Genomic DNA, 24,701 nt, shown 5'->3' on the forward strand with positions numbered 1-24,701 from the left:
TTGGGACAGTGTCATAAGCCTTCTCCAGATCCACAAATCCCAATGCCATTTCCCCCTGCACCTCCAACCTCTTCTCCACCAGCTCTCAGCACAAACCTCCCATCCGTCACCCCCTTCCCTTTCTAATCCCCCTACCTTGCTCTTTGCCGATCTCCATCTCCACACTCTTCCTTATCTTTCCATTCAGAATCCTCTTCAGCACCTTCATGACATGACATGACAGTGGTGTAATCTCAAGAAAGGAAGTAGCATATGCCATTCTTAAAGTCTTTCATATGACTTCGCTGGGGTTCAAATTGCCGACCTCCAGGACTCCAAGCAAATGCTCAAGCCATTGCACCACCGAGTGCGGCCTGACAAATGAATCACGTAAATACTACACAATTATTTCTCACACAAGTACATGTATTTATGACTTTGCTTATTTATGATCGGGCACCAAACTATCTAATCTTCTGTCTTCCTCTTCTTCTTAGAAATAAATAAATAAATCAAGTGATCCTGCTCCATGCCAACATGTTGCGGCAGTGTTGGTTGTATGTACCAGAGGCAGGGCCGGTTCACAGCTCATTTGGATTAGAAGACCATCGCCACCTACAGCAGTTCGAGAGGAGGAGTTGAAATCATGACGCACTTCTCAACATTGGTGAGAATGAAGGCCACATGCTGCAGAAAGGCTCCTGTGTAGGAGGTGGGAGAGATTGGTGAGTGAGGTCATTTCAGGAAAGACAGAAAAAAAAGATATTCACCTTTTTCCAGAAGAAGTGTGCAAGTTGACTCCAATTTTTTGGAGTGAATTGTGCAATAGGAGACAGAGTTGGCTTGCTGCCACCAGGATCAGGATGATGTGCTGTGATCTGCATGCAGATATACATCAGCGGTTGTGCAGGGACACAAATCGGCCTCGCAAAGGACATTTCATTTGGAGGCGGAAACATTTATGACCTCCACTCCCCTTTGCAATTGTATTTTTTTTCTCCCAGTGATCTACAACTCGTGGAGGAGCTTGTCCATAATCTATTGCATGCCGGACAAAGACTTCTGTAGACGTCAGTGTACTTTTATATGAATTACCAACATATAAAGTAGGTAACGGAGAAACATGATATAGGACATTTGAACCTGGGCTCCCTGGATTACAAGACAGGGATTAGAGATGAGAACATGAACAAGCAAACCTAAATGGGGTTTGCAGCAAATGTCTCTTTAATCCCCTGCTCAGATCTACTCTCATTCTTCTCGTTTTACACCTTCATCCTTCAACAACTCTTATTTTCAATTTTCTTACCTTACTCCACCTTGCCCAACTTCCTTGTGCAGTAATTCTTTTTTTTCACAACTTAACCACACTCCACATCCATTGCCACACAATTCCCCCCAAACTGTACTTATTTTTATTTAAACATTTTCAGAAGTTAATGGAACATTGAGTAGGATTATGGGACTGCAACCTTCATCTTTCACAAAACTCAAGTGTTTTCCTTTTGCTAAAGAAAAAAAAAAGATAGGGGCAATAACCATGGGCACTCACTTGGTCGTGGCTGGAAAACAAAACCAGGAAACCACCGGTAGGTGTGGATGACCCACAAAATATGTAACAGAGAAGAAAGTAAATACTTTGTGGGTGTGTGGTTTCAGAGAAGAGACAAAAAATAATATTTTTGGGGGAAACCCCCTGTAGATCCCTTAGACCCTCACTTTTTTTAAATGTCGTGAACAAACTTTGGTGCATACCGGGTGATGAAGGTTGTCATCAAGTTTCATCAAAATTGTGTGTAGTTACGGATAAGAAATTCCAAATGTTTGCGGATGGACAGACAGACGGACGGACGACGCGCCATCCCATAAGCTCCCCAGATCTATGTTCCAGTTGAGCTGAAAATAACATTCAAAATAAGTCGATCCTTAATTACAAATCAAATTTTCAAACCTTCATCAGCTACAATAATGAACTATTTGACTTTTCAAATCAATTCAGCCCTGAATGAGGAACGTAAACAAGCAACAATGAAACAGAGCTTGTGGGGTCCCAGAAGGGAACAGATACAGCCCCTCTCATCTCCCAGCTGTCAGCAACGGTCCCTTGAGGTCAACACGAGTTTCTTTGCCCACGACAATCTGCCAGCACATCTCAGTCAGGATGTTGGCATCTGCAATCAATCTTCTGCTCTATTCTCACCAACCCATTCCCTTTCTGCTCATCCTGGTCAATCTGATGCATCAGAGCTGCATTTTCTCTTAGCCTTTTGTCTTCATGCAACAGCTGTTATTCCAGACAGTTTATTACAGGTAGACTCAACGTAAAGGTAAAGGAATTGTGATAGGGATCAGAGTGAAATGAAAAAGAGAACTTTGTCAAAATGAAACCAAAATAATTATTTGACTTGCAGGGTGGAAACAGTGACTTGGGCTAATGACACAAAATATATCATCACGGAAATCCAAAACTACATTTGTACATTGTGCAATGCTTTGAAATTTATTTGAATAACAATGCGAGAAGAAAACAATGCATTGTACAAATTTATTTATTTGTCATGATTGCTTAACTATTCAAAACTTTAACGTCACTCAAAATACAGCACAGAGCCCAGGACGATGTCATAACAATGCCGGTTACGTTAACCTCCTCAGCTACAGGTTATCTGCAACCAGATGTTGAACAGATCTCACTGCCAATTAAACTTCTTACAGCACTTTCACCGAAAGCCTGCATCCTAATACTCAGTGTGAAGATGAACGGAATAATTTTCTGAGATATCATAACGACACCATTAATAACAAACAAACCATTCCTTTCACACCATGGGGTGCAAAGGGCCGCTGAGGCAGTTTCATTTGTCAAAGAAGTACAGTCCTGGACAGGTCGCCACTCCGACACAGGATATACCGACACCATTAGTACATCTTAATTAAGCTACAAGTTCTTGCATAGCTAGAAATGCTGTCTTAAACATTAGTCATTTAATGAGAAAGAAGGTCAATGCTACACCAGGTAGCTATTGTACTTATTTATCAAAGGTATGTATTAAAACAAAATTTAGGAGAACAAAATGTACTTATTTGTTGAACATCATTTGTCTTGTAATTTTAAAAATTATATTTAGGACTGGTGTAACTTTGAAGTTGCAGACTTGCAACAAGACAGCTCATTAGTGTAGAAGGCTCAATGCCATGTTATCAAATTATGGACAGGGGTCCACAACAAGGGTATGACGCCTCAGTATTCACATTCGATTTAAAAAAAAAAAAAACTGTGCTGGTCATTTGCAACTTGTGCAGAGGGATGAGCTCGATGTCTATAGCCAAAAAATCCACAATGATTTCTCCAACCTCAAGTTGTATTACCCGACAATTTTTCTGCCCAGTAACACATGGTTAATCGAGCCTCCAAACTGTGTTCAGGACCTTAAAGTTTCCAATGTGTATAAGCCACTCGCACCTCTGCTCTCCAGCAAAGGTTTAGCCCAAGATACTTCTCCAGTACTCATTGCCAGTGATTTCAACTGCCCACATACTGAATGTGAGTATAATTATGAAATCTTGTGTGATTGGGCCTCCCAATCTGACCTCTAGTTGCTTTTTCAAAGAATAGAACCTGTGACTTTATTACCAAGCTGCTGCGGTACCCACAACAACCCTGACCTGGCCTGGTGGAAAAGTAACTCCTCATCCACCCCTCAAATGACTTTGTTGGAACGCTTCCCAAACTGTCACCCCAACCCAGTCCTCATCAAGCACACTCCCCTAGTTGCTCCTACCTTGTGACCTGATAAGTACTGGAACTCCAAAAAGCCGATTGGGAGATGTATTATGTTCCAACAACAAAAGTGTCACACTCCCTCCCTGCTCCTGACTCAGAATGTTGAAGTCACCGATGCTGCCTTTTGCTTCTCTGGCATGGAAATTTCCAAGAAGTGCATCCCTCGAAGCCATCGGAAATAATATATTCCTGGATGGGATCACAAAAGTGAGTGCTTGCACAACACAGTAAAGACTGCTCGGAACATGAAGAGGCGAGCAATGCTGGTGCCGAACTTGAGTCTCGACCACATGAGGCTCGTAGCTCCAGATGGCAGGAAGCAGTATCAACCATCAACTTCACTCACTCCAGCCAGAGAGCATGGAAAATGATAAACTGCCTTACTGGTAGATCAGCAAAGAAGCGAGTGTACCGAGTATCTCCTGACTCCATAGCAAGAACCCTCATCAGCAATGGCCACTACCCCAAACCAGAAAGAGCATTTTCCAGCAAAGTAAATGCCAAACTGAAGCAGTTCTTGACAGCATTATCCGATTCACTTCCAGTTCTGGATGTGGAGCGATGGCAGCTTCTCTCGGGGGTCTTTTCCGGATTTCCAAAAGTTAAGTTTCCAGTCGTTATATGTCCCATTTTAACCGTTTATTTTCTCACCTACATGTTTACTGTGTGTGTTCCGAGTTCGGGTTTGTTTCAAAAATGGTGCTATTGTGCGAGTTTTCGTCGACCTTGTCTTACCGGGTTCCTTGAGGCCTACCTGTCCTTGCTGTATAGGTGTACGATCGTTTTTATTTGTATTCTCTCCAAATTACCTTCAAGTCCTATTTTCACCATTTTCCCAATGACCCGCATCTATTCCCTCCCAACCACACACTGTTTCTTGTCTTAAATTAAAAAAAACCCTTTCTCCTTCCATACCCAAGAGTACCGTTCCTTCTTCTTCTTCTACGTCTTTTTACTCATCCTTCTGCTGGCACACCATCTTTCTTCTATTTGAGCTGACCCACTCTCACCATTACCTTCACAATTTCTTCCTACAACCTTCCATTCCCTGATCTTACTTAATCTTCAAAAATTAATTTTTTTAAAAAAATTCCCTTGTATCCTTTCTATCTATACACCTCCTGTGAACACCTGTCTCTCTCTACCCCCTTCCTGGTACTTTTCATTGATGCATCAGCTTCACTCTGCGTTTTCCATTCCAAATTCACCATACACCTCCACGATTTTACCTCAACCTTTCCTTTTCCAAATCTTACGCAATCCTCATTTAAAAAAATAAAAAATAAAAAAAAATTTCACTTTTGACTATACACCTCCCGTCACCAGGTGCTTCTCCCGTAACCACGTGATTTGTTTCCACCCCCTGCGTTTAACAATCCAAATTCACCATTCACCTCACGATTTTTTTTCTTCAACCTGTCCTTCACCGAATATTATGCAATCTCTCTCAAAAACAAACAAACATAATAACAATAAAAATGGTCTATAATAATGCTTCATTTTCCTCTTTCACACGTGTGGTTCTCATTATCGTTTCATAATTCACTACTCTTCTTCTATTTCAACAGACTGCTCTCAATTCGACCTCTCCTTCATACCTTGTCGAAAAAAAATCCAACACTTATAACATTTATTCTCTCCATTCTCTAAATTTACCTTCATTGCATCCATCAAGAAATGTCTTTCATCACATTTCTGAATTAATACTCAAAAAAAAATAAAAAGTGCTTCACATGTTCGCTTTCCATCAAATGCCATTTTTTTCCACCTTCAGTGCCAACTCTCCCCTCTCAAAGCAACCGTCACACTCTTCGCCCGCCAAGCTTCCCTCTCACATTTCTCAAAAACTTCCCCTTTCTCTTTCTTTCTTTCTTTTCTTTTCTTTTCTTTGAGGGAGAAAGAAAAACTTTCTCCCTCAACTCTCCCCACTATTCTCCCCCCTCACTCACCCTTTTCAAAGCTGCCCCCCCACCTCACATCCACAAAGTTGCCTACTTCCCCTGCCCTCTCTCCTCCATCTCATCACTCCACCTCCTCAAATCCTTAACTGCCTTCTGCCCCCTCTCTTATTACTCCCCACTGTACCTCAACCAAGCACCACAGAGCCTTTTCCCATCCTCCTCCGGCCCCCTCCCCGAGCTCTTCTGCAATCCCACACACTCTTTCAACAACTCTCCTCACCTCTCCACCACAACCCCCTCCTCCCTTGTCCTCCCCTCCCCTGCACCTAAAGCTTCCTCCCATCCCTCTTCCTTAATAGTGTGTACCTCAAATACCTGGGGCCTTTGCTCAAAACTTGTAGATCTTTCCATACAGGTTGCAACTGACAAATCAGACAATCTGCCGAACAGAACTTTTCTCCCCCAATACATCTCTGATTGCCTTGTATCTCTACCTGGGTACTCCTTCTCTGGTATGACAGACCTGAGCCTCATCCTGGTGGAGGAGTTGCTCTCTTCATCAAAGACTCTATTCCTCATGCTCCATGCACTGCCCTCACTCCCCCATACCACCCAGGAATACCTCTGGCTATGGCTTCCCCTCCACTCCCACATCATGTTAACATGAGTGTTGTACCGTCCACCAAACAGTGATGACTCCATTTACACCTCACTATCCGAAAACATGGACCATCTTCTGTCTTCTCATCCAAACTCTCTCTTCCTCATATGTGGCGACTTCAATTGTCATCATGCCAGTTGGCTGGGTGTGGGTACCTCTCTCACCTGTCATGGCACTTCAGCGACTCATTGGGACCGATTCAAATCAGTCAAATTCCCAACCCAGATCTCAACCAATGGTACTCTATCTCCTGCAAATCTGATTTAGACAAATTTCCCTGAAAATATCTGCTTTTCTTCCTCCGCTCCAATTGGTTTTTCTGACCACGTGCTTGTCAAAATGAACATCTCTCTGGCTGTTATCAGAGAACCACCTCTGTTATCAGAGAGCTCGGGGAAGGGGCCAGAGGAGTATGGGAAAAGGCTCTGTGGTGCTTGGTTGAGGTAAACTTCCAGATTGTCTCCCATCTCCGCTTTCTCCAACATCAACTCATCCTGGGAATTCTTTCAAAGAAACTTGCTCTCCCTCATGCACAGATGTATCCCCTCTAGTCTTCAATTGTACTACCCTTCCTCTCGCCCTTGGTTCACTGAAGCTTCTGCCGAGGCCGTTGTCCTGAAACAACTTGCCTTTGCTTCATGGAAAGCAAACCCAACTGAAGGTAATCTCAGTTACTTCGTAAAGCTCGGAAAAGTGTATGTCCACACTCAGGGGAGCCAGAAAACAACATCTTTCCAATCTCAAGTCTGAACTCTCAAACCTCTCTCGCTCCTGGACTCTGTGTCCTTTTCTCCTGACAAGGTGGAGAGCTTGATGTCAAAACTTGACTCAGATTCTGCAACCAGTCCAGACGGCATCAGCTCAAGTGTCCTAAAAATATGTTCTGCTGCTCTTGCTCACCCTTTCATTTGCTCACGGTCATCTGCCATCTGCTTGGAAATCAGTAAATATTACTGTCCTGCATAAGAAAGGTGCAAAAACGGATTCCTGCAACTACAGACCAACTAGCCTTCTCCAAATCGACAACCAGGTTATGGAATCCATCATCGCTTCTGACATTAAATCCTTCCTCTTCTCCAATGGCCTGATTTCCAATCATCAATTTGAATTCAGAACAGGTCACTCTACCCTGGATATGCTGATTCTGCTCTCCCAACAATGGATGGAGGTCTTCAATGCCGAACATGAAATCAGAGCCATATCCCGAGACATATAATGTGCTTTTGACATGGTCTGGCACCCAGCACTGCTCACCAAACTCTCTTCCTATGGTATCCAAGGCCATACTCCACTCATGGCTCGCAGACTTCCTCTCCTGTCGCAGCCAAGGTGTGGCCCTAAATGGAGTTATTTCATCCCCTCTTCCTGTCCAGGCTGGAGTTCCTCAAGGTGGCGTTCTGAGCCCTGTTCTTTTTCTGGTTTTCATCAACAATCTCTCCGACTCTCTGGAAAATCTTCTTTATCTCTTTGCTGATGACTCCACCCTCTACCGTACCATCTGTCATCCCTCAGACCGGCATGCAGCAGCTTCTTCATTCTCTGCAGTTCAAAATAAAATCACAAGCTGGTCCAACACGTGGAACATGCCCTTCAACCCTAACAAATCTCACTCTCTCACTACGTCTCTCTGAAAGGACTGTCTGGAGCACTCCCTCACCCCCCCCCCCATATACTTTCTCAACAATCCTCTTAAAAAGTCCTTTCTTTCAAGCTTCTGGGTCTCACTATCTGCCATGATCTTTTCATGGAAAGTCACATTTCCAACTGGCTTCCAAAGCCAGTCTCCAACTGGGAACTGTCCGTCATGCAAAGTCCTTCCTTGGCATACTTGAGCTCCTGACCACATTCAAAGCTTTCATCCACAGCCGGATGGAGTACTGCTCTCCCCTCTGGGCTGGTGCTCCTGCCTCCCACCTTTCTTGGCTTCACGCTGTGGAAACCAAGGCCTTTAGGATCATTGGTATCTCCCACGATGAGGCTGAGTCGTTAGGTCTTTCACTGTCACCGCAGGCAGGTCGGTCATCTTTCTGTCTTCTACCATCTCCCTCTCCAGCCACACTCCCTCCCCCCCTTTTCCCTCCCCCCCCCCCATATTTCCTCAAGGTCCGCCAGCAACCCCTTTCTGGTAAAACTACCAAAATCAAGAATAACTGCTCACATTCACTCTTTCATTCCTCTTTTTCCCTGCCTTTGGAACAAACTCTCACTGTCTTCCATCACACTCTTCCCTCCAGGTCTTCAAAACAGCTGTTCGCCACCATCTCTTATCTTCCCCCATCCAAAACCATGATATTTTCTACCCCCACTGTCTACCCCAAACCCATCAACTTCAAATTCCCTGCTTTCCTTCCTGAAAGTCCCTGTCTTGTAAGGCCCTGAAAGTTCTCGTAGTGTCCATCTTTTTTTACTCTCTGTACCTTTCCCCATCCCTCTCCCTTCCACAGATCTCCTCATGTCTCTGTTCCCCACTGTTTTTTCCTTCCCTCTCTCATTCCTCGTCTCCTGCTCCCCTTGCAGTACATTCTGTGCGTTAGCTCTCACATGAGCCTCGATGGTGTGTACAAAAAAGGGGAGGGTCCCACTTCACTCCATCCCATGCACTAGTCCAAACCCAGCTTTCGTGGACTGTACTTTTCATACCAAGCTTCTGCATGGTGGGTACTCTGGCCCCCATTCTTTACTATGGGACTGCCTTTGCCCGTGGCAGGTTCTGTCATTGGCTGCCTGCTGCTTGTGGGGGGGTGCCATCCTCCGGGGTGTCCTGCCCATGGGGCGGCTCTAATAAAATTTGTCCATCTCCTCTTCTGGACCCAACGGTACACTCCATCACCATGGCTTGCTTTGCACCGGCCAGACAGATCGTAATCGTTCTTTTTGAAGCACCGAACGCTTTCCACGGACCTTTCTGTTGCCACAAGTACACACCTGACCTTGCCCGCAAACAAGAGGTTTTTACGCATACAATCTTACACTGATTATACTGTCTATAAATTACATATACTCCCTCTTCAGCATCACGTGTAACAAGACTACTCACTCTGACAGGTCCCTGATGCATGGCAATCTAAACCAACTCGAAACACATGGTCCAGGTTACACTTATCACTGTCTAGCTATGGTCCCCCCCCCCCTAAACCCCACACCCTCTTCCATGAAACAGGATGATCTGCATCATGTTTGCTGTTTGAGATTATTGTTTACTTTGCCTTCATCCTCGTCATCTTTTGTCTGTAATTTATCAGGCATGCACTGGAATATAATTAGGTTTAAAATACGGTAAATGCCATTCAATGTTCCCAGCTATCTATGCAAACAATTCATTGAGAATACTTAATCTAAAACCATTAAAAGCTTGATAATAGCAGAAGCATCATGGGGACTCTGTTCACGTGGGATATTTCAATGGTGTCAGAGTCATAACAATAAATTGCCAGGTGGGAGTGGTAAGTGACATACTGGTTTGGAAGGTTTGGAGGACAAAGCACAAAGGAGCCATGCATGCCCATATGGCCAGGCTGTACCGTTTCACTGGCTGCCATTGAAAGAGAACGTTTTGGGTTGGCCGTTTTACTATAAAAACACTCATACAGCAACACAGACAGTATTCTTGGACCTGCCTTCACACGTTCACCAAGATTGCAATCAAAGGCAAAGCAGAGTACATTAAAACAACCGGCAAAACTCAGGCTGTGAGTGTGTGCTCTTGGAATGAGACTGTGTTCCATATGTAGATTTTACCATTTACTTTCAAACAGAACTGCATTCACAAAACCAGAGCGATCACATCAGCGTTCCAAAATGAATGAGATAAAAGCATGGGAATTCATGATGCGACTGCTCGATAACATTTAGCCAACCCAAAACTTGATGAACCAACAATAAAAAAAACCTTGACTTTTGTGAATGATCAAAGGGAGGTAATTACACATCTACTATCTCCAGCTACAGTACAAGTCATTCACCTCTTATTTTAACACTTGCTTCATGTAAATTAATGATCACAATTGCAAGGGCGATATCACTCAGCTATATTCCTCGTGATTGGAACACAATGAGGTATTTGGGACCATCGAGGATATGATGCACCATTTCCTTGGGGAGATCACTTGGACATCTGGAACCATGCAGATACCACTCCCTTCAATCAGAGACCACACTCTATACAGAGCATCAGTGCTACCAAAGCAGTCTCCTGGGTAATTGAGCACAATCCTGGATGGATCACCACTCCAACGCAGGATACTCAAATGGCTCAATCGTCCCAGCAAGCTGGTTCTCATTTTACCAACCTCAGAAGGATGACAGGCTGAGTCAACCCCACCTGGTACTAATTCAACGAAAAAGCAGGATTTGAACTCTGGATCCTCGCATCCCAAACCCACTAATCTATCCATTAAGCCATCACCAGGCATATGTAGATACCCCTGCTCATAAAAATTCATTTCAAGGACAAACAGGTATTTGAAGAAGCAGCAAGGTTGTTTGAATTATCATTCCTTTGTTATGATATCCCATTCTTAATTGACCGAAATTAACTTGTAACTTTAACTGTAATAATGCATGGGATTTGCCTTATTATCTTAACCAATCAATATCTGTGTAGGAAATTTAATTTAAAATTCATATCCCATTTAAAACTACTTGCAGGGTCTATGTGGCTATATAGTATCAGCCAAAAGGTAACTTGCACACTCTCAAAAAGTACAACATACCTGGATCTCAGGTATTCATAAGCTTGTGGACCAGCTTCATATTACCTCCAAGCATCATGACACACAATTCGTTGCACACTAAACGACCCTACACCAGAATGACGGTTTAGAACCGACTCAATTAAAAATAATAAAATTAAAAAAAAAACTTGATCATCAACTAAACAAACAGCAAGACAGCAGATAATAGTGAAGAACAAGACCCACTGAGCTATCTTGTCCAAACAGTTGGTTGAAATTTATTTAATCAAACACAAAGCAAACTTCATCTCCATTTTCTTAACGAGCGCATGATTAATAGGAATATCTATTTCTTTGAAAGAAAAAAAAAACGAAGCATTTTCAGCAAATATTTTGTTCCTCCAATTTAACTCCATTTTAAGAGATCCAATGTTGTCAAAAATGACTTTTGTCATGTTCGTTCCTCTCCAATTAATCACTTCCATAAGAGTGCATTTAAAAAAAAAAATTGATTCAGAGATGATCTGCTGCCCACAGGTAAACATTCGTTCATTCAGTCATTCATTCATGTACCATATGCTCTTTACAGAGCGTCAATTCTGCCAAAGCAGTTTCTTCGGCAAGGGTTATGATCCTGGGCAGATTGCCACTCCGATGCAGGATACTAAACTGAGATTTCCGGGAATAACTACATCATACTCTTCGCGAAGGACACCACGAAGGACGGTTTATAGCTGTGTCAGGATTCCAACTGGGACTAGACAGCTCAGAGGAGAGTGGGCACACCTTGAGACTATCCAATCAGCCCTCATATGTAATCTGATATTATAACCAACGTAACCATTTATCTTTTTGTCAAAAATTCATTTATCACCTGAAATTGTAGTTTAATTCCATAGAATCACTTTCTTAAAACAGTCATAACTTTCTTTCCTGGAGCATACATCCCATTAAACGGGGTTCACTTCTGATTTAACGTTTGATTAAATGGAAAAAAAAAAACTCATTTTATCATCATTTCTCGTGTTGTGACCTAAAAACACACACACACACACACACACACACACACACACACACACACACACACACACACACACACACACACACACACACACACACACACACACACACACACACACACACACACACACACACACACACACACACACACACACACACACACACACACACACACACACACCTCTCAAATTAGCTTTGGATTCAAAATTTTCTCATTAGTTATGATTAATGGTAATTTTCACTGCTGTTGTTGGCACATGAAATATTACATTCTCCATATACCTGACAATTTTATCCTTAATCACTTTGCTATTTTGAGCCATAATAGTTTTCACACAATTCTTTCTTTGCTAGTTCCATGGCAATGCGTACGTGCAATACATATCAATGCATGAATCTGGTTTGTAAAGTTTAATGCGTTCTGACGTTTCCATAAAAGTAGGGACTTTCAAAAATGAATTGGGAGGGACTGCCACCAGGAGCCATCGCGCTTCAGGACTGGTCTCCCATATCTACTGCCCCTGATGCTAACTCGTCCTGGGAATTCTTCCACGGCAACCTGCTCTCTTTCAGGCACAGATTCATCCCATCTCGTCTTCAATTATCCTACCCTTCTTCACGTCCATGGTACACTGAATCCTGCGGTGAGGAATTTGCTCGGTAACATAATATCTTCTCTTCTTAGAAAGCAAATCCGTCTGAAGGCAATCTCGGGTCATTCCACAAAGTCCATGACAAATGCGAGTCCACACTCAGGAAAGGCAGAAAACATCTGTCCAACCTCAAGAATGAACTTTCAAACTTGTTTCCCCTCATCGAAAACCTGGTAGTGCCTTGTTAAGTCTGTCCCTGGTTAAGGCACCACAGCCGAGTGTCCAAATCTTGTCCCCAATCCCTCATTCTCAGTACCAATCCTTCCCTGTCATTCCCAAGTGCTCCTAGTCCCTGTGTCTTTTTCAACTGAGAACCGCTCCTCTCACTCTGCAACCGAACCCAACGGCATCAGTTCATGCATCCCATAAACCTGCTCTGCTGCTCTTCGACATCCTCTCTCTCTCTCTGCTCTTTTCACACTGTCATTTGCCCTCGGTCATCTTCCAACTGCTTGGAAATCAGCCGACTGCACTGCATTATGTAAACTAGAGAGTTCCTCGAACATGATACTCCATGCAGTGTTCAGGTACGTACTACAATTATAATAAAATAACGATTTCAATTTTTTTTTTTTTAAATCTCACACTTCTCTGCACATGTGTGATCAGGATAAATTCAAAGCCACAAGTAGAGTAAAACAAGAAACGTGTCCTCCTATTGATGTTCCGATTTGTGTTCAAAATATAACAATCGATTTAAATACTTTGTTCCTCGATCATAAACTGAAAAGGCAGAAATGAACCAATTTCTTTACCCTGCTTTTTTGCTTTACATAGGTGCAAAAACCGATCCCCTTAACTACAGACCTATCAGCTTCCTTACAATCATCAGCAAAGGTCATGGAATCCATCATCAGAGTTGAAATGAAATCAATCCTTTTATCAGACTCATCGCAGATCACCAGTTTGGTTTCAGAAGAGGATCACTACCTTGGAAATACTGCTCCTGCTCTCCCAACAATGGATGGGGGTCCTCAATGTTAGACATAAGATCAGGGCTATCTCTCCATACATATGTCAATTCAATACAGTCTAGCATCTCATATTGCTCTTCAAACTCTGTCTCTGACATCCAAGGCCAACCCCACACATGGCTTTTTGACTTCCTCTCCTCTCCCTCTAAAGGCTGGATCTCCGAAGGCAGTGTTCTGGGCCTAGTCCTATTGTTGTTCTTCATCATTTATCTCTACCTCTCTGGAAAATCCCCTTTATCTATTTGCTGATGACTCCATCCTCTGCCTTGACATCCTTCAGACAGACAGGCTGCAGCCTCTTGCCTGTCTTTAGACCTTGACAAAATCACAAGCCAATAATATATCTTTCAATCATGACAAATCTCACACTCTCATGATCTGTCTCCAAAAGGACCATCTCGCAACCCCTTCCCACAATCTACTTCTTTAACGATCTTGAGGAGATTCAATCATTCAAACTCCTGGGTCTCACTTTCAGCCATGATCTTTCTTGGGCAAACCACATTCCAAAGTTGGCCTCCAAACATTGCCGCTGACTGGGAATCCTCCACCATACAAAGTCCTTCTTTGGCACACCTGAACTCCTATTCACCGACAAAGCCTCCATTTGCAAACTAATGGAGAACTGCTCTCCCCTCTGGGCTGGTGCCTCTGCTTCACACCTTGCTCAGCTTGATGCCATGGAAATTAAGGCCTTCAAGATTATTGGAATCCCCTGTGTCAAAGCTGCATCTACAGGCATATCACTTTCCCAACGCAAATAGGTCGGTGGTCTTTTTTCTCTTCTGCCGTCTCCATTCTGGTCTTGCACCATCTGCTCTTTCCATGCTTTGTCCCCCCTCCCAGGTTGCTGTGGGGTGAAAGTGGTCCACCATCAAACCCTTTCTGGGGAAACTACCTCAATCCAGGATCACTACTCATGCCCACTCATTCGTTCCTCTTTTTTTTCCCCCACGTGTGCAACTTCCACATTCTCCTCTTCAATCATATCCTGCCCTCCAAGTCTTCAAGACATCTGTTTAGCACTATCTCTGATCATCCCCAATCCCAAACCATGAGTCCTCATTATCCAAACCATATCCATAATTCCTAGAAGTACTTGCATCATGTATGATGAAGAATCAATAATACATGATGCAATACTTATTGAATATTTATTGGAGAATAAGGGGATGGGGTCGTTTTTTAAAATTGCTTTTGGGATGTCCCAAGCATGACTGATGGACCGAAGGCTATGCCACAAGTAATTAATGAAACTATATCCATGCAGGTTGTTGTTATTCATCCAGTCAAGTTAAAACAGCAAAAGTTTATTGAAAAAAAGCTGGACTTAGTAGTCGACAAAGCCGACGTTTCAGTGAGAATCTACCCACCTTTGTCACGGCAGATGTTAAAGAGAAGAAGCTTGTGAATCATCACGTGACCTCCACCGGTGGAAGGATGAGTTGGTCTGGGACCTGTCACGTACGAGACAAAGCTATAACATCTCTTCCACACTGTCTGCAACCGTCACATGACGCCTAGATTGGTAACAAAGTCGTGGGGTGTGTTCCATTAGCAAGTGGCTTGCGATCACGTGCCAATCCAGCTGTTCCATATAAACCGCTTTTCAAGCTGCTTGGCAAGAGGAGCAATCAATCAAGGGAGGTGCTTGACGAGTGGTAAGCGATCATTGGGGGTGCTTGATAAGTGGTAAGTGATCAATGTAGGTGCTTGGTGAGTGGTAAGTGTTTCATGGAGGTGCTTGGCGAGTGGTAAGTGATCAATGGAGGTGCTTGGCGAGTGGCAAGTGATTAATGGAGGTGCTTGGCGAGTGGTAAGTGTTTCATGGAGGTGCTTGGCGAGTGGAAAGTGATTAATGGAGGTACTTGGCAAGTGGAAGTGATCATTGGAGGAGCTTGGCGAGTGGAAAGTGATCAATGGAGGTGCTTGATGAGTGGTAAGTGATTAATGGAGGTACTTGGCGAGTGGTAAGTGATTAATGGAGGTACTTGGCGAGTGGTAAGTGATCAATGGAGGTGCTTGGCGAGTGGCAAGTGATTAATGGAGGTGCTTGGTGAGTGGCAAGTGATTAATGTAGGTACTTGGCGAGTGGTAAGTTATCAATGGAGGTGCTTGGCGAGTGGGAAGTGTTTCATGGAGGTGCTTGATGAGTGGAAAGTGATTAATGGAGGTACTTGGCAAGTGGAAGTGATCATTGGAGGAGCTTGGCGAGTGGAAAGTGATCAATGGAGGTGCTTGATGAGTGGTAAGTGATTAATGGAGGTACTTGGCGAGTGGTAAGTGATCAATGGAGGGACTTGGCGAGTGATAAGTGATCAATGGAGGGACTTGGTGAGTGGTAAGTCATCAATGGAGGTGCTTGGTGAGTAGTAAGGGAGCCGCTTGTTGACAGAACGTCCCTCTTATGTTCACAAAATGGCCATTAGAGTTTGATTCAAAATGATTAGTGGCTATTTCTTCCATTCTATGATCACAGAGGATGATATTGAAATGTGCAGTTCATACTTTTATTGTTACTTCTACGATTCATCCTAATTCTATAAAATGTACAAACATGCAAAACTCCTCCCAACCCCTTTGCCAAAATGCAAAGCAGAAGGTGTACAGATTAGCTTGACGGGGGGGGGGGGGGGGGGGGGGGGGATGGGGCGGGGGGAGCTTCCCCTTCTTCCAACTCCCTTTTTATTAATCTTTATTTTACTCTCAATAGCCGCTGCAAACACAAAAAATTTGTTTGGGGAAGTTATCACAAGAGGATCAAGTAATAACGACGGCCTGGACAGCATTTGCTCGAGGACCACAATACCATTGTTTCCATGGAGACCGCCATGTTATTAAGCTGTGCCGAGCACTGCATTCTGATGAACTCTGGAGTGCTTGCTTGAGCACTTTGATTAATCAGCAAGCCGCTTGCTAATGGAAAACACCACTGTTCTTCTCTCTCATCTTTAAATGTGGATGGAGGTGAGCACCCATGTTGTAAGATATGTGCAATTATTGTGTCAGACTCTCTGCAGTGGAGTCTTGATGCCTTGATAATGATCCCAGAGTATGTTAGTGGTGATATATAGGTCTTCAACAACCACACGTGAGTTAATTCTGATGGAAAGACAGTTCAAAGATTCAGCAGTGTTCCCACTTGGTACAATGAGCTTCAAAGATTCAGCAGAGATCCCACTCCATAGCTCCAAGGACGTAGTTAGATCGTGAGTATTATTAAAATGGAAGCAAATCTCCGACTCAAAGTTCAAGTGCTGGTATGCTCTTGCTAAGCGATGGCACTGCTCCAAGGCCACAGTGGAAGACGGAAAGCACCACATCCACCATGGAATGTTTAAAAAAAAGAGCCCTGTCTGCCTCAGAAGATTCCAATTATTTTAAAGGGCTTGAGCTGAACAGGATCAAGGACAGCCAGATTGGTGGGACACAGACACTCACCTGCAGTATAGGAAAACATAGGACAACATGTCGTGTTGATGATAAATTATTCTCAAGTTGGAGCTCGGTCAAGATAGATTAATGCAAATAGTTAATTTAATTTGAGTGAGAAAGTTTGTCTCACACAAAAATGACATTGCACATAAGTTGCTTAAATTTTGGAGAAAAAATAAAAATAAAAACAGCCTGGATGTCCATTTCAAACGCTTGCAGAGCGTATAAACATATAAATAAATAAATAAATAAATAAATAAATAAATAAATAAATAAATAAATAAATAAAAGAGGGAAATGAATAAAATGTGATTCAGAGGATTTAAAAGGAGAAAATAAAACGTATTCGAACTCTTTTTGATTGATCCAACACATTTTTGATATGATTGAGGAAAAATCCTCAATGTGGCCAACAGGTACGACCACACTAATTCGATATTGTACCAAAGTTCTGAAGAACAGTAAAGGCTACATGTCTGCATCCGCGTCCCGTCATCCATTTATATGATTTGTTTAAACCTGTAAGCTCACAGACAACGTCATATTCGAGTTGACTGGTCTTCATTCGATTTCTGACAAGAGGATCTGCACTGTTGTCTTTATGGTTCACATGCGGGTTGCTGCATTTATCGGTACTCTGTCCTTTTGGTGGCAGAAAAGAGGGATGCGGGGGTTATGCCAGCTGTTCCATTGGTTAGAATTTCCTTATGAGTACAAAATAATTACACGTTACATTTTGTAAATAATAGGCCAACGTAAGCTGTTATCTTGAAGCTTTCAAATTTCTGCCTTTCAAGAGAAACCGAGTCATGAGAACTTTCCAGTTGTGATGAGCACAAACACATCATGTTCGTTACTTTGGATCAAAGAGATGGAAAATACGTCTCATAGCCTTCTTCGATGGCTCACCTCCACTCAATTGTTCCTCTTTTTTTTAATGCCTGTGGAACCAACTTCCACATTCTCTTCGATCTCAATCTCCCCCCCCCCCCCAGTTTCTTCCAGACAACTATTCATCACCACCTCAGATCATCCCCATCCAAAACCATGATCTTTTCTACCCCCGTGAAACTGACCCACCCCTCCTACCCAAATTTTTTTTTTCTAGTTTTTCCTTTCTGAGAGTTTTCTCCTTCATCCAGCTTCCCCTTCCCTTCATTCTTACCCGCATCCATTGTTTGTATATCTCCGACTACGTTGTTCCTCAACCCTGCTGTGAATGCTTCCCCTTCTCTTTCTCCTGTTCCCTTTGTTCTGTCGAGTCATGATCCATTTTATGTTCTAGCTCTTCCATGGGTATATACAAAAAAGAAACAGAAAAATAATTTTAAAATACTATACTTTATTAATTTACATTCACAATCTACATCATATCATGAGTCTTACAAAATACAATTATGGCCTTCCTCAGCTTTATATGGGGTGAAGCCAACTGGTGCAGAGCTGCTCTCCTGCTCTGTCCATAACACTCCTCCACTGCTCTCTAACACCAGCCATCGCTCTCCACTCTCCATGTACCTCCACCTTTCTGACATCCTTCTTCACACATTCCTCTGATCTCAACCTCAGTCTACTCCTTTGTCTCATGCCTCACTCTTTCAACATAATCTTCTCTTTGGAAGTCTATCCTCCTCCATCTGCATAAGGTGTCCTGCCTACTTCAGCCAGCTCTTCACTAATCCCCCCATTCAAGCTCATCTGCACACCGATCTCCTCTCTCAGTTCATCCATCCTCAAATGTTTCTGTGCACTCGCTTTACTCCGTTTTTTGGGATGTATTCCCAGAAAACTACTGGGTCAGGAGTACTCCCACTCCTGACCCAGTTGTTCTAGCAGACATGCAGCCTCTTTTCTTGCTGCTCTGTGAGTACCACCATTTCCAGACCATATAGGTACACAAGGATACACAAGGACACGTGAGGAACTCAACACAGGAGGAGGCCATTCGGCCCATCATACCTGCACTAACCAACCCAGTATCATTACTCATCCACATCTAAGCTACATACCATTCACACAAGCCAATATCCCCATGCCCTACTATCTCCACTGCATCCAGGTACCTATCCAAATCCCATATCCACCCCCTCTACTGCCATTATATTTCTGGGGATACCATCCAATGCATTAACTACTCTGACTGAAAGACCCCGACATTAAAACTTTCATCTTATTAACCCCTATTGGAATAATTCTTATGGATTTGGGCTTGTGGATATGGTCTCAATTTTCGTGTCCGAGCTTGCGTGCGAGCGTCTGCAACCATATCTCGGACATGTATGTACCAATTTTATTTTTACTTGGCACAAAGACAACACACGATGGCAAACATATGCACATCTTGTTTTTATTTCGACATTAGATCTAACATGGCCGACGGCGGCCATTTCAGTTGTTAAAAAAAAAAAAATCCAGCGTCGAACACGTCCTCAACCATTTTTTGACAAGCATTTACCGATGTTGTTAAAACTTGGCAGAAGATAATGGATGATGGCTCACATATGCACGTCAACATTTTTTGGACATTAGATCCAATATGGCCGACTGGCGGCCATTTTCGTTGTAAAAAAAAAAAAATCCGGTGTCGAACACGTCCTCAATCATCTCTTGGACAAGCATTTACCAATGTCGGTTAAACCTGACACACAGATAATCATGGCGGACATATGGGTGTCTTTTTTTTTTTACGAGATCAGATCCAAGATAGCCGAATGGCAGCCATTTTAGTTGTAAAAAAAATCCAATGTTGAACACGTCCATAACCATTTCTCGGACAAGCATTTACCGATTGTTGTTAAACTTGGCAAACAGATAAGGAATGATAGCTTACATATGCAGTTAATTTTTTTTTCGAGATCAGAGCCAAGATGGTCGACCGGTGGCCATTTTGTTACTTAAATGTGTCCCCAACCATTTTTCAGACAAGCATGGTCCGAATTTGTTCAAACTTAGCACAAGCACAGGAAATGATGGCGTACACATGCCCCTAACTTTATTTTCCGATCTCATCAAAGATGGCCCACTGGTATACTGGCGGCCGCTTTAGTTGTACAAAATATGGGCTGGCCCTTTAACTCCATGCAGCGAAATTACTGAAACAACGGGGACAATACATTTTTGTCTTTTTTACTTGTTTACTTACCCTCAAGCTATGTATGGCCCCTGGTCCTAACACTGTCCACTCTGCCAAAAAACTGCACTGTCCCAATATTATCCACACCATTCATGATCTTAAACATCTCAATCATATCTCCCCACAATCACCTCCTTTCCAATGCATAAAGTCCAGTCTCCTTCAGACGTACCTCATATAGCTTCGCCTAGCGAGGCCTGGAATCAATCGAGTCGCTCGATGCTGTGCCCTCAATATGGCAGCTTTGTCCTTCCTCAGATGTGGTGACCAAAACTGCACACAATATTCTGGATGAGGTCTCACCAAATCCCTATGCAGACAAAACTACCTCCCTAGAACTCTAATTTATCCCCCTGCGAATACATCCCAAAACCCTGTTTTCTTTACTTATACATATATAGCTGCCTGGCAGTGCCGTCTGCTTACCCCCAGATCCTTCTCCTCCATGCCACGCTCCAGACTGGCCCTTGCACCATGTAATCCCTATTTTCATTATTCCTCCCCATCCCCAGCACATTACATTTCTTTGTGTTGAACTGAATCTGCCAATCATTTGCCCAATCTATTAAAGGATCTTGACTTTCCTGAATCTGATGAACACTCCCTCAGCTATCCACCTTCTGCCATCTCCAAGCTTTTTGTCCATCAGCAACTTGAGAAAGCAAACTCTTCACCCCACAATCCAGATCGTTGATGTAAATAATGAATAATAACGGTCCCAGGACTGATCCCCGAGGTACACCACGACTTACATCCTCCAAGCAAGACATGCTCCCACTCTCAGCCACTCTTTCCTTCCCATCACAAGACCAATTTTAAATCGAGTTAATTACCCAACCAGCCATTCCACAAGCCCTCACCGTGGCCAACAACCCCCGATGTGGTACCTTTTCAAATGCCTTCTGAAGGTCTCGATATACTATGTCCACTACACTTCCCTCATCCACCCAATCAGAAACTACTTCAAAGAACCATAATAAATTTGTTAAACATGATCGACCTTTCGTAAATCCACACTGGCGATATTTATTTAGTTATAAATAAATCTAATGTTTCCCTTCCTGTTCCTTAATGTCTCCAACACCTTCTTCACAACAGAAGTCAAGCTCACAGGTCTACAGTTCCCCAATTCTTCTCTGGAACCTTTCTTAAATAGCATTACATTTGTTACTCTCTAATCCTCGGGTACCTGGCCTGACTCCAACAAGCAGTTAAAGATATCTGCCAACACCACGATTATCTTCTCTGCCACCTCCATCAATACTCTGGAATGTATATTATCACGACCGAGATTTTTATCATCCCTTACATTTTCTCACTATTTCTTAACTTCCTCCACTCCTACCAGGAGCTCTTCTAAAAGCCCTTGGTCACCCCCAAGAGAGATACTCAGGGAACGGAAGTTCACCTGACTGTTCCTGCGCAAATACAGAAGCAAAAAAATAAATAAACAATTCTGTCATCTCACACTCGTCATCCACCATTTCTTCTGTGCTATTCCTCAAGGGATCCACACTTCTCTCAACCATTTATTTACCCCTTATATACCGTACATAAAGAATTCCTTGATATTATGTATTTTGGGCTATGTCCATTTTATATTCTATTTTAGTCTGCTGAGTTATTGTCTTAACTTGCCTCTGTTTTCTCCTATCTTGATGTGTCAGTCTCTTGTCCTGTTATTTTGTACATCATGAAGCCTTTCCTCTTATCCCCAACTACAATGTGTAATTCCCTGCTCAACCAACCTCATCTCTTTCTGCGTCTAGCTTTACACCTCATTGGAATATGCTTACTCTGCACTCTCCACATTTGCTCCTTGAAAGTTTCCCATTTCTCTGATGCAGACCACCACCAACCCAATACAAAGCCAAAATCATTTCTCATAAACTCAAAGTTTGCCCTCCTAAAATCCAACCACCTCACACCACAATCCCTAAATGAACATCCCAACAAAAGAGTTGCACTTACAATGTTGTGGTCGCTTGCCCCCATATTTTCTCCCACCTGCACTTCCTCCAACATTTTAGGATTATTACTTAACTAGGTGACTGCACTGTGGTCATAACATGTGGCAAAATGTGGTAACGGGCCGATTGGGAAATGCGCATCAAGAGCACCCTCAAAAGATGAACAGCGCAATTGGGAAGCACACTTTTTTTTGGTATTCCTTGTCGAGGCTCGTATGAGAGCTCACATGCAATACACAGCAAGGGGGGCATGAGACAAGAGGGGCTGGAGTAGGAAGGACAAATCAGTGAGGAACAGTGACATTAGGAGATCTGTAGAAGGGAGAGGAATGTGGCGTGGAACATGGGGTAAACAAGATGGACACAACAGGGACTTTCAGGAAGAAAATCAGAGAATTTGAAGGTGGGTTTGGGGTGTATTCACTGGGGTATAAAAGATCGAGGATTTGGATGGGGGACGATAAGAGGTGGTGGTGAGCAGCTATTATGAAGGCCTGGAAGGAAGAATGGGAATGAACAGAGTGAGGGAGTTTATTCCAACGGCAGGAAAAAAAAAAAAAGAGGAATGAAAGAGTGAAGGTGAGCAGTGATTTTTGTAGTTTTACCAGAAGGAGGTTGTTGGCGGACCTTTAGCACCCTGCGGAAATTTGGTGGGGACAAATTGCAGCAGAGCAGGGGGGGGCGAGACCGGAGAGGAGATGGTGGAAGACAAAAAGACCACCAACCTGCCTGCAGTGTGAGAGTGAGAGGCCCAAAGAGTCAGCCTCATAGCGGGAGATACCAATGATCTGAAATGCCTTGGTTTCCACAGCAGGAAGCCGAGAAAAGTGAGAGGCAGGAGCACCAGCTATGAGGGGAGAGCAGTACTCCATCAGGCTGTGGACGAAAGCTTTGTATGTCGTCAGGAGCTCAGGTAGGCTGAGGAAGGACTTTGCACGATGGAGGATACCCAGTCGGTGACTGGCTTTGGAGGCCAGATTGGAAATGTGGCTTTCCCAGGAAAGATCATGGCAGATCGAGAGAGCCAGAAGCTTGAAAGAAAGGACTTCTTTCAGAAGATTGTTTTGAAAATAGGTGGGGGGGTCCAAAAGGTCCTTTCAGAGACATAGTGAGAGTGTGAAATTTGTCCGGATTGAAAGACATGTTCCATGTGTTAGACCAGTTTGTGATTTTACCCAGATCTGCAGAGCGAAGAAGCTGCTGCTTGGTGGTCTGAGGGATGATAGATGGTACGGCAGAGGGTGGACTCATCAGGGAAGAGATAAAGAGGATTTTCCAGAGAGTCGGAGAGATCATTGATGAAAACCAGAAAAATAACAGGGCCCAGAACGCTACCTTGAGGAACTCCAGCCTGGACATGAAGAGGGGATGAAAGAACTCCAGTTAGTTAGGGCCACACATTGGTTGCGACAGGAGAGGAAGTCTGCGAGCCATGAGTGGAGATGGCATTGGATACCACAGGAAGAGAGATTGATGAGCAGGGCAGAGTGCCAGACCGTGTCAAAAGCATGCGATATGTCTGGGGATATGGCTCTGATTTCATTTCTGGCATTGAGGGGCTCCATCCATTGTTGGGAGAGCAGAAACAGCACATCCAGGGTAGAGTGACCTGGTCTAGAACCAACTTGATGATCGAAATGCACGATTGAAAGATTAACTCGACGCCTCTCATCCACGCCACCCTCCGACACGGTTATGTCAGAACGAGTTGATTTGTCATATGGTCACTGATTGTTTAACCTCAATATGGGGACGTTCAAAATTACGTAACAGTATTTATTTTAGGGAGGTGCACACGGTCTTGACTAAGCCTTACTAATAATTTTTTATTGAACAATTGATTAGATTTTTTGGGGGTCCCTCATCATTAATACTCGACCCAAACAAAGTGAATGGAAATCTGACAACAATACTCGACCCAAAGCCAGACATTGCATATAATCAGCAGAGGCCTTCAGGCCTAATGTGTTTGACCCACCAGAAAACCAAGATGGCAGCCATATCATTTTGTCTGGGTGCTACGGTGCGAGGGTGGAGTCAAGCGACATATGTGGGTGTGGTCCAGCAGCTGTCTTGCAAATGGGTGCAGATTTCAAAAATTGATCCCCAACAACGACAACAACAACAACAATGCAAAGCTCTTGTAGACGAATGACATGTCAGGATAAAAGAGGTCTAACACTGCATGTCCTCTGTCATGGGCTTTTCTACAAACTTGGTTGAAAAGCAATCATAGATCACAGATAGAAAATCCTCATCTGCTCTGCCTTTCCCCTGTTCCTGGACCCAATCTGTCATGAGCAAATTAAAATCCCTCAATAATCAAACCTCTTCCCTCAATGCAGGCCTTTCTGAATTTTCACATATCCACTTTTCCTGCTCTTTCCCTCACACAAGGAGCCATATCCTTCAAGTATTTTCCCATTCTTGCAATCTCTAAGCTCGATCCATGCAAAATCCTCGACATTAATTCCCTCCTTAATGTCATACTTTTCTCTCTCAAAAAAATATTGTCTTT

General features: G+C 43.4%; 1 long non-coding RNA gene across 2 annotated transcripts in view; it reads right to left on the reverse strand.

Moving 5' to 3' along the window:
* LOC147033809 (uncharacterized) overlaps window positions 1-24,701 on the reverse strand; it is a 44,801-nt gene that overhangs the window by 12,394 nt on the left and 7,706 nt on the right. For both annotated transcript variants that reach the window (XR_015058893.1, XR_015058879.1), the window contains one exon: window positions 15,019-15,102. This is a non-coding gene — a long non-coding RNA (uncharacterized LOC147033809). The remainder of the gene's footprint in view (window positions 1-15,018; window positions 15,103-24,701) is intronic.

The sequence above is a fragment of the Eptatretus burgeri genome, chromosome 1, assembly GCF_056783735.1.
Source record: "Eptatretus burgeri isolate ZD-2024b chromosome 1, Ebu_testis_v1, whole genome shotgun sequence".
Taxonomy (NCBI): domain Eukaryota; kingdom Metazoa; phylum Chordata; class Myxini; order Myxiniformes; family Myxinidae; genus Eptatretus; species Eptatretus burgeri.